Below are 12,156 nucleotides of genomic sequence, written 5' to 3' on the forward strand. Positions count from 1 at the left end.
GACACAAGATACTAATTATATGCTAGTCACTAATCCAGGTGCTGTAGATAAAAAGATGAAAATGATCCAGTCCTTATTCTCAGAATCTTTCTGGCTAATGGAAGAAAAAGATAAGGAATCTAAAAATTACAACGGATTTATGTGTGGCATTGTTTTGTTAAGCACCCAGTGTCATGGTTACAGAAAGAATATTTAACAACTATAAGGAGGTTGGGGTACAAAAGGACTCTTAATGAACCAAGAGGAGTTAGACAAGAAGACAAAAATGTAGTCTAATAAGAGGATGCTGCATATGTATTCATGTGGTATAGTTATCAAGCTATGAGTAGTTTTGTGGAGCAAAGTGAGATGCATATGGAGGATGGATAGAGTATGTGACATTTCCTATCTTAGACTGGTGTTGCCCACAAACAAATGTAGAGTTGGCAGCTCTTGTATTCCCCAGGTGAATCCTGATACAGATTAGCATAAGTATATAACTTCATCCACTACCTTAGAAGGGTGGCAGGGCAACTTGGGATTCTAGGCAAATATCCAGTTTCTGCTCCCATCCCCTTGCAGGCACCCAGTCGGTTTCCACATAACCAAGGAAAAAGTGAAGAGACCTTTTGAAAACCACAGGACACCCTAGAGGACAAAATGAAGAGAGAAAGGAGAAACTCAAATCCAAGAAGCCTAAAAGCAGAGACTGGACTCTCTGTTAGTTCAGTAGACTACATGGAATGGAAACAGCAATTTTCTGCTGCAGAGCAAGGGAGTAGAAACAGGAGAGCAAGCAGTGGGTCTGTGGAAACTGGCTAAAGAAGGGACTGTTGCTGAGGTGAGGGTGTTTCATCTTGGGTATTTTAATGGATGGGATACAAAAGACCTTGGGATGGATATAAGCCACCAATTTATCTAGACGACTCAAGGAAGAAAGGAGTAAAATAGACTAGGTAAAAATGTAAATCACCTGGGTAGTTATAATCCCCCCCAAATGCATATGGTAATGGACCATTTCACTAATATTTTACTTCATCTTGGTCAGAGTTTCAGGGCCAAAAAAGACAAATGTATTTGCGTAATGTGAATGTGTGACTTTATTGGATGCCATTGCTACCCAGGAATCCATGGATATTGTTTAACTCTCGAAACAATAAAAGAAAATGCAAGTTGGTGAAAGTTATCATGCTGCCCTTCAGTGGTTGGCGGAACATTCATGAAATGTTGAGGCCATGTCAGTGCCAAAGCATAGGTGCTGTGCTTTGGTATTCAGCTCTTGAAACAATGACCATATACAGCTCTCCTATTAGGATACATGATCATTTTCCGGTGCACAGCTAGCACAATATAAACATGTGAAATAACATGATAAGATCCAAACATGGCAAAAATCCAAACACACATCCATGTCACTGAAATAAAGCCCACTGTGATGTCAGCACAGTTCTCTGAGGAAGCTGTCTCCTGAATAAGGGATATTAAAATCCCAAAAGAAATTATACTAAGGGCAGTAACATAGTTTCATTACTGAGCTAATGATATGCCCATTGGCCTTTTCACATAGAAATACAGATAGACCCCCATTCCATGGAATCCAGTATTCCCAGACATTATTCTAAAAATGTATCCTCCAACCACATCATGTGAGTCTATTGAAGCATATGTGCTGGGTTGCTGTATATTTTGGATACTATGGGGACTCAGAATAAGTAATTTACATAACATATTTCACTTGTGCCACTTACTGAACAGTTATCTCACACAAATTACTATCTTCCTAACTTCACATCATAAGTACATGAGGTTCTATAGAGCAAGTATTACTCTACGTTACCGGGGTAGAAATTGTGGCTTGGAGGTTACCTGCCCAATATAAAACAATACCAAATAAAGTTAAGACTTTACCCAAGTCCTTTGACTCCAATCTAGAATTCCTTTGATTTCTAAAATGTCACAGAGGTAAAAAAAAAAATTATGTTTGTAGTATGAAACTTAAATCAATAAAATATTCTGTATTTTTTGTATTTTATTATGACATTAAAATATGATTTACAGAAAGTTGTTCACAAAATTGGCACAAACTGGCACTAATTTTCCATTAAATGGAAAATGACATTTGAGTGGGACAAGTTATATTAATTAAATGAAGAAATTAAGTCTGAAAGATTTTAGTAACAGAAAAAAAAGACTTCATTATTTTAAAATCACTTTTGAAATGTCAGGGTTTTTTTTACAAGGAAGAATTTGTAACTAAAGTGCTACGTCCATGGACACAATTTCACCTGTAGTCCTCTAAAGTTGCTTCAATATTCATACAGATTCCAGGTACCTCAGGGATGAAATACAGGTAAGGGTATTCTTTAAAGTAAAATTCCTTACTGAAAAAATAAAATTCTATTGCTTTAAGGCTCATGCCATCTGATTATGCCACTCTTTTTCTCCTCCCTCACACAGTTCCCTCATTATTAGTAATCTGGTTTCTCCCCTTGTTTCTCCCCAGTCTTCCTCTTTTACCCAAATTTTGCCGTCTTTCTCAGTGACTCAACATCAATCTGGGTTAACCATCTGATATCTAAGTCTGTCAGTTGCTTGACATGCTCATTTCCACTGAGAGTCTCTTTGCATGCCACCACAGAAACACATTACATTGGGGGTACAATTAGCTTTGTCATCACCTGAAACTTCAACTTTCATTGAAACCCTGATGCCAAGGAACACCCTCACTCTCTCTGGTGCATACCTCCAATCTTTTGAGCTCACTGGTTCATCCACTAATACAAATCTTTGGCTTTTCCAAACTTCTCTGCTCAATCTCTCACTGACGTCAACTTCTTGCCTTCACTCTTCTGTCCAGTTTAGATTCCAAAATTCATCATTTATATTCAAAAATTGGCATAAGGCCTCATTTCCCTTGACAGTTTTCTCTTTGATTTTGCATACGCTGGACAAACTCAACCATTTATTTATTCCTGTACTCATGGACTGGTACAGTGCTAGCACAAACAACCCAGCAAATTTGACTGGTTTTGCCTAAAACTTTTGATCAGGCTGGGCACAGTGACTCATGCCTGTAGTCCCAGCACATTGGGAGGCCAAGACAGGCAGAATACTTGAGGCCAGGAGTTCAAGACCAGCCTGGCCAACAATGCAAAACCCTCTCTCTACTAAAAATACAAAAATTATCTGGGCATGGTGGCCCACGCCTGTAGTCCCAGCGACTTGAGAGACAGGCAGGAAAATCGCTTGAAACTGGGAGGCAGACATTGCAGCCTGGGTGACAGAGTGGGACTCTGTCTCAAAAGAAAAAAAAAAAAGATGAAATATTCCTAATAGATATTTAACACGACAATGCTAATATTTTGTTTTTTACGTAAGCCTGCCTTTCTACTAGTCAACGGGATCATTTTACAGTCTCTTTTCGAAACCTTCTGAAATCTGTCTTCTTTTTTATGTTTGGTGACATAACTTCAATGAAAAATAGAATTATAGTAGAGGAAGTGTCTATTCTTTTTTATATCACCAATACAAAACTAAAACTATCTTTATGAAATCCATCTCCTGCATCCTCAATTCTATTGTGACCTTTCCACATTCTTTAAACAAGAAGATTGAGTGAGTGTTCACTATTTGCCAGACACCAAACGCTGCTTTCCCCTTAAGCCCTGTCCCCCATTACCTCTTGTTATCTCAAGAACCTCACTACCATGGGGACTTTGGTCCCTGCCTGTCTTTCTTTTTTTTTTTTTCGTTCAACAACCAAAGACTGATCTTTGTAGTGCTCCAACATGCTCAACATGTTTTCTGAACGCTACATCTTGCACTGAGGGAAAAATAGAAAAAGAAATAAATTAGCTTTTAGTCCATATTTCTTTTTCTTTTAATCTTTCTAAAGGAAAAACAATCTGAAAACCTAATCTAGGAAGTCTTTTGTGATTTAACCTTAATGACAAACTGATGTTTATTGTCTTTTCTCCAGATTGCTGTCCAGGGCACCAGCGAATGCTGCACCCATTCTTGGCATATCATCCCTCTCGTAAAAGGCAATCTCAGAAAAACTGAGACCAATTACTTTTTCATTCTCCACCTCTCAGCTCTCCAAAGTAATGGTACTGGGTCTTCTCATCATGTATTTCTTTTCAGATGCATACTTTCTCCCTCTAACAACTTTTTTATATGTAATTTAAAAAATAAATTATTCCCAGAAAGCCTTGCAATCTCAAGGATTTTTCAAAATTTATTCTTTCATTTCAATAGGTTTTGGGGGAACCGTTGGTATTTGGTTACATGAATAAATTCTTTAGTGATGATTTCTGAGATTTTGGTGCACCCATCACCCAAGAAGTGTACACTATACCCAACGTGTAGTCTTTTGTCTCTAACCCCATTCCCACCCTTTCTCTGATCTCCAAAGTCCATTGTATCATCTGTATGCCTTTGCAACCCTATAGCTTAGCTCCTACTTATGAGTGAGAACATACGATGTTTGGTTTTCCATTCAAGAGTTACTTCACTTAGAATAATGGTCTCCAATTCCATTCAGGTTGCTGCAAATGCCATTATTTCATTTCTTTTTATGGCTGAGTAGTATTCCATGGTATATATGTAGACCACATTTTCTTTATCCACCTGCTGATTGATGGGCATTTAGGCTAGTCCCATATTTTTGCAATTGTGAATTGTGCTGCTTTGTGCTGCTGTAAGCAAGCATGTGCAAGCATCTTTTCCATATAATGACTTCCTTTCTTCTGGGTAGATACCCAGGAATGTGATTGCTGGATCAAACAGTAGATCTACTTTTAGATCTTTAAGGAATATCCACACTGTGTTCCATAGTGGTTGTACTAGTTCACATTCCCACCAACAGTGTAAAAGTGTTCTTTTTTCATCACATCCACACCAACATCTATTATGTTTTGACTTTTTGAATATGGCCATTCTTGCAGGAGTAAGGTGTTATCTCATTGTGGTTTTGATTTGTATTTCCCTGATCATTGGTAATGTTGAGCATTTTTTCATGTGTTTGTTGGCCGTTTGTATATCTTCTTTTGAGAATTTCCTATTCAGGTCCTTAACCTACTTTTTGATAAGATTGTTTTTTCTTGCTGATTTAAGTTCCTTGTAGATACTGGAAATTACTCCTCCATCGAATATATAAATTGTAAAGATTTCCTCCCACTCTGGGGGTTGTCTGTTTAATCTGCTGATTATTTCTTTTGCTGTGCAGAAAGCTTTTAGTTTAATTAAGTCCTATCTATTTATCTTTGTTTTGGTTGCATTTGCTTTGGGGTTCTTGGTCATGAAGTCTTTGCCTAAGCCAATTTCTAGAAGTGTTTTTCCAAAGTTATCTTGTAGAATTTTTATGTTTTCAGGTCTTAGATTTAAGCCTTTGATCCATCTTGAGTTGATTTTTTTGTATAAGGTTAGAGATGAGGATCCAGTTTCATTCTTTTACATGTGGCGTGCCAATTATCCCAGTACCATTTGTTGAATAGGGTGTCCTTTCCCTAGTTTTATGTTTTTCTTTACTTTGTTGAAGATCAGTTGACTGTAAGTATTTGACTTTATTTCTAGGGTCTCTATTATGTTCCATTGGTGTATGTGCCTATTTTTATACCAGTACCATGCTATTTTGGTGACTATGGCCTTATAGTGTAGTTTAAAGTTGGGTAATGTGATACCTCTGGATGTTCATTTTGCTTAGTCTTGCTTTGGCTATGTGAGCTCTTTTTTGGTTCCATATGAATTTTAGAAATTTTTTTTTCCAGTTCTGTGAAGAATTATGGTGGTATTTTTATGAAAATTGCATTTAATTTGTAGATCGCTTTTGGCAGTATGGTCGTTTTCACGATATTGATTCTACCCATCCATGAGCAAGGGTGTGTTTCCACTTGTTTGGGTCATCTATGATTTCTTTCAGCAGTGTTTTGTAGTTTTCCTTGCAGAGGTCTTTCATTTCCATGGTTAAATATATTTCTGAATATTTATTTATTTATTTATTTATTTATTTATTTATTTTTACAGCTGTTTTAAAAGGGATTGAGTTCTTGATTTCATTCTCAGCTTGGTCACTGTTGGTGTATAGTAGAGCTAATGATTTGTGTACATTAATTTTGTATCCTGAAACTTTGTTGAATTCATTCACAGTTCTAGAAGCATTTTGGATGAGTCTTTAGGATTTTCTAGGTATACAATCATGTCATCAGCAAACAGTGACAGTCTGACTTCCTCTTTATCACTCTGGATGCCCTTATTTCTTACTCTTGCCCGATTGCTCTGGTTAGGACTTCCAGAACTATGTTGAACAAAAGTGGTGAAAGTGGGTACTCTTGTCTTCTTCCAGTTCTTATGTGGTATGCTTTCAACTTTTCCCCACTCAGTATAATATTGGCTTTGGGGATGTCATAGATGGCTTTTATTACTTTAAGGTATGTCCCTTCTATGCCAATTTTGCTGAGGGTTTTAATCATAAAGAGATGCGGGATTTTGTCAGATTATTTTTCTGCATCTATTGAGATGATAATGTGATTTTTGTTTTTAATTCTATTTCTGTGATATATCACATTTATTGACTTGTGGATGTCAAATCATCCCTGCATTTCTGGTATGAAACCCACTTGATCATGGAGGATTATCTTTCTGATATGTTGTTGGATTCAATTAGCTAGTATTTTGTTGAGTATTTTTGCATCTATGTTCATCAGGGATATTTGTCTGTAGTTTTCATTTTTCATTATGTCCTTTCCCAGTTTTGATATTCGGGTGATACTGGCTTCATAGGATGATTCAGGGAGGATTCCTTCTTTCTCTATCTTTTGGAATAGTAACTATAAGACTAGTACCAATTCTTCTTTGAATGTCTGATAGAATTCAGCTGTGAATCTGTCTGGTCCTGAACATTTTTGGTTGGGTAACTTTAATTACCATTTTTTTTAATTCATGCTGATGAATAGAGTGTGTATTCTAGTTCCTGGGTAAAATGTTCTATAAATATTTGCTAAATCATCCATTCTAGGGTAAAGTTTAAGTCCATTGTTTCTTTGTTGACCTGTCTTGATGACTTGTCTGGTGCTGTCAGTGGAGTATTGAAGTCTATCTCATTTCTTAGATCTAGTAGTTATGGTTTTATAAATTTGGGCGCTCCAGTGTTAGGTGCTTACATGTTTAGAATTGTGATATTTGCCTGTTGTGCTAGTCCATTTATCACTATATAATGTCCTTTTTGTCTTTTTTACCTGCTATTGCTTTGAAGTTTATTTTGTCTGATATTCTCGTTTGGTGTTTATTTGCATGGATTATCTTGTTCCAACCCTTTACCTCAAATTTTTGTGAGTCCTTATGTGTCAGATGAGTCTCTTCAAGACAGCAGACACTTGATTGGTGAATTCTTATCCATTCTGCCATTCCGTATCTTTTAATTCAGCATTTATGCCATTTATATTCAACATAAGTATTGAGATGTGAGATACTATTCTATTCTAATGCTATTTGCTGTCTGAATACCTTGTTTTTTTTTTCCATTGTGATGTTATTTTATAGGTCCTGTGAGATCTATTCTTTAAGTAGATTCTATTTTACTGTATCTTGAAGATTTGTTCCAAGTAATCCCAACACTTTGGGAGGCTGAGGCAGGCGGATCACGATGTCAGGAGATAGAGACCATCCTGGCTAACATGGTGAAACCCCTGTCTCTATTAAAAATACAAAAAAATTAGCCTGGCATGGTGGCAGGCACCTGTAGTCCCAGCTACTTGGGAGGCTGAGGCAGGAGAATGGCATGAACCTGGGAGGCGGAGCTTGCAGTGAGCCAAAACCGTGCCACTGCACTCCAGGCTGGGCAACAGAGGAGTTTCCACCTCAAAAAAAAAAAAAAAAAAAAAAAAAATTAGAGTTTCTTTTAGCAGTTCTTGTAGTTCTGGCTTGGTAGAGGCAAATTCTCCAGTATTTGTTTGTCTGAAACACTGTATCTTTCCCTCTTTTATGAAGCTTAGTTTCACAGGATACAAACTTCTTCACTGATAATTGTTTTGTTTAAGGAAGCTAAAAATAGGACCCTTGTCCCTTCTGGCTTGTAGGGTTTCTGTGGGCAAAATCTGTTGTTAATCTGATAGATTTTCCTTTATAGGTTACCTGATACTTTTGCCTCAGAGCTCTTAAGGTTCCTTCCTTTGTCTTGACTTTAGATAACCTGATAACTATGTGCCTAGGTGACGATCTCTTTGCAATGATTTTCCGAGGTGTTCCTTGAGCTTTTTGTATTTGGTTGTCTAGATCTCTAGCAAGGTCAGTGAAATTTTCCTTGATTATTTCCTCAAATATGTTTTCCAAACTTTTAGATTTCTCTTCTTCCTTGGGCGGAAGAAGAATAATTGGAATAACACTAATTATTTATAGGTTTGGTCATTTAACATAATCCCAAACTTCTTGGAGGTTTTGTTCTCTTTTTTAATTCTTTCTTCTTTGTCTTTGTCAGATTGGGTTAATTCAAAAGACTTGTCTTCGAGCTCTGATGTTCTTTCTTCTGTGTGTTCAATTCTATTGCTGAGACTGTCCAGGGCATTTCGTAATTCTCTAAGTGTGTCCTTCATTTCCAGAAGTTGTAATTGGTTTTTTATTTATGCTATCTATTTCACTGAAGATTTTTCCATTCATATCCTGTAATTTTTTTATGTTGGACTTTGCCTTTCTATGGTGCCTCCTTGATTGGCCCAGTAGTTGATCTTATGATCTTCTTTTTCTGGTAATTCAGAGATTTTGTCTTGGTTTGGATCCATTGCTGGTGAGCTGGTATCATCCTTTTGGGGTGTTAAAGAACCTTGTTTTGTCATATTACCAGTATTGTTTTTCTGATTTCTTCTCATTTGGATAGACTATGTTGGAGGAGAGATCTGGACTCAAGGGCTACTATTCAGATTCTTTTGTACCATGGGGTGCTCCCTTGATATGGTGCTCTCCCCCTTCCCCTAGGGATGGGGCATCCTGCGAGCCAAACTGCAGGGATTTTCATTTCTCTTCTGAATCTGGCCACCCAGCAGAGCTACTGGGCTCCACGTTGGTACTCGGCAGTGTCTGCAAAGAGTCCTGTGATGTGATCTGTCTTCATGTCTCGCAGCCATAGATACCAGCACTTGCTCCAGTGGAGGTAGCAGGGGAGTGAAGTGGACTCTGTGTGGGTCCTTGGTTATACTTTCGTTAGGTGCCCTGGTTTTGTGTCGGTCGGCCACTAGCCAGGAGGTGGTGCTTTCAAAAGCGCATCAGCTATGGTTGTGTAGGGAGGATACAAGCTTGTGTTAGGGTCAGGCAGTGGGCACGGCCATAGAGTCCCAAAGGGTTATGTCCTTTGTCTTCAGCTAGCAGGATGGGTTGAGAAAGACCATCAGGTGGGTGCAGGCTTAGGCATATCTGAGCTCAGACTCTTTTTGGGTGGGGCTTGCTGTGGTTGCTGTGGGGATTAGGGGTGTGGTTCCCAGGCCAATGGAGTTATAGTCTCAGAAAGATGATAGCTCTGCTGCATCACACGGGTCACCAGGGAAGTGGGGGAAAGCAGCAGCCACAGGCCTCACCCAGCTCCCATGCCACCCACAGCCCAAACAGCCCTTCTCACTCTCACCATGCTCCTGCCAACAGCACTGAGTTTATTTCCAGGCAGCCATTAAGTGGGGCGGAGAATCTGCCCCAGGCTACAAACCAGCCAGCTGAGAAAGCAAGCAGACCCACAGTTTCTTGGCTGTCTCACGGAGCCTGCAGTGGCAATCCATTCCCTTCAAAGGTTCTGTGGATTCTCTTAGCTTTCCTGGTATGTTCCTGCAGTAGTTCTTGGAGCAAAAATTAATGATGTAGGTCTCTACACATGGTTCGTGTGTCTGAATGGGAGCTGTAAGTTAGTCCTGCTTCCTATCTGCCATTTTCCTTCTTCTTTACCCCTCTGCCTGTTTTTGTACTGCTACTTCATAATTCCCTTCACCACAGTGTTTCAGCATCACTGTACTTTTTGCAACACTGCCAAAAGACCAACACTTTCCAAACTCAGGGACTTGGACCACTTGTGAAACACACTCTTCCCTTGACTTTTGTAGGTTTAGTTCATGGTCAATGCCTTGTACTCAGAGAGGCCTTCCCAGACTATAAAATGTAGGTTTACCTAAGCTCTATCATCTATCTCAGCACCTTTTTCCTTTTTGGTACATATTACATCTGAATATATTTATTTGTTGTTGAGTATTAGTACTTTCACTTAATACTTAGTACTTCTGACCATGCCTCCTTCCCAACTGTGAGTTCCATGAGGACGTGAACTAAGTCTGTGTTTTTTGATTTCTGTGTTGCCTAAGCCCTGGAATATATTAAGTAAGAATTATGTTAAATAAGTGAATCAATGAATGAATAAACTCACCATTATTTATTTTCCATTTTCATAGCCAAGCATTAGTATTAGTTTTATCAGAAGAAACTGATTATACTAACAGTGGCCCTCTCTCTATCATATCTAATCATCTACTTGAAACAAACTGTATTTTTTGTTCATCCCCTTAACATTAGGTCTAACCAGATTAGAAGTTATTATGTTTCTTGGGATATGAGACACTCACTAGGGCACAGTAAGGGTTTCACAGATCTTGAAAATGCAACTAAAATCTTCTCACACTGGCTTCTCACACTTGTGACACAGGCCAAGAGAGGAGCTAATTACTATACTAGGTAAAGTAATTTAATCCTTGTTATAATGAAAGCCTAGGGTTGCTACTACACAAAGGCAGAGGAAGATGTATGTCTGGAACCCAGGATCTTTCTTTTTCTAGTGATAATTGTCAATAGAAAAATGCAGCAACAACTCTTAAAAAAAAAAAAAAAAAAAAAAAAGACAACCGGGCGCAGTGACTCATGCCTGTAATCCCAGCACTTTGGGAGGTTGAGGTGGGCGGATAACAAGGTCAGGAGATTGAGACCATCCTGGCTAACTCGGTGAAACTCTGTCTCTACTAAAAATACAAAAAATTAGCCTGGTGTGGTGGCAGGTGCCTGTAGTCCCAGCTACTCGGGAGGCTGAGGCAGGAGAATGGTGTGAACTTGGGAGGCGGAGCTTGCAGTGAGCAGAGATCATGCCACTGCACTCCAGCCTGGGCGACAGAGCCAGACTCCGTCTCAAAAAAAAAAAAAAATACAAATAAACATTCATACTGTCAGTGATGAAATTTTGAGTCACTCATCAGGAAGTAATTCAGGCCAGACAATATGCTGGAATATGTTGAAGAAAATCTAAAACTAGGTGTCCCAGGAGGGAGGTGAAATAATTATAGCCTACAGACCAGCTACAGTAGTGAGAACAGTAGCTGGTTTCATTTAGATTTTGGACTTCAGTCTAGAAGATCATAACTGCCCATCACCTAAAGGGGACTTACAAATCTTCTTTTAGGATAGAAGTGCAGACATTTGTTCTCATAAAGAATGAAGCCCCCATGTTGTGTTGTGGAAGACAAATATAATGGGGTGACATGAATGGCTCTGAGTAGGTCAAGGAATGTATTATACTGGGCATATGTATCTCCTCAGATTCTGTTGGTTTCCCCTGTTTCCTGCACCTTTGGCTATTTGTTATACTTTTGTCACCTTTGGGGTCCTAATTACTTCATACGGGCCATGAACTTCTGTGCCTGTGGGCAGTCACACTACATTTGGGGATTGGAGGACTCTACCCACAACTTTCAGACAGGAATAAAGTGCCATATCATCAGGCATAAAATATGGCCTCCCCAGAAGCTGCCAAAGCTTTCAGACCAACGCCAGCTGGAAATATGGGGAGTTAGCACCTTATAAGAGAAATAAGATCAATGAAAGACAGGAGGCAGAAGACACTGACACCAGTAGACAGTTTATCATATTCTATTTTTCATCATTCATTCCCTCTTCCCTCATTCCCTGTTTCAATTACCTATCTGTTCATCTGCTCCAGTCTTTTTTTTTTTGAACCTAGGTTTTCTGGTTTGTTTTGGTTTTGTTTTTATTTTTTGAGACAGGGTCTCACTCTGTCACCCAGGCTGGAGTACAGTGGCACAATCATAGCTCACTGCAACCTTGAACTCCTGGGCTCAAGCAATTCTCCCACTTCAGCCTCCTGAGTAGACAGAACTACAGGCATATGTCATCACACCCAGCAAATTTTTGTATTTTGTTGTGGGT

The sequence above is a fragment of the Macaca fascicularis genome, chromosome 4 (genome assembly GCF_037993035.2).
Source record: "Macaca fascicularis isolate 582-1 chromosome 4, T2T-MFA8v1.1".
Classification (NCBI taxonomy): domain Eukaryota; kingdom Metazoa; phylum Chordata; class Mammalia; order Primates; family Cercopithecidae; genus Macaca; species Macaca fascicularis.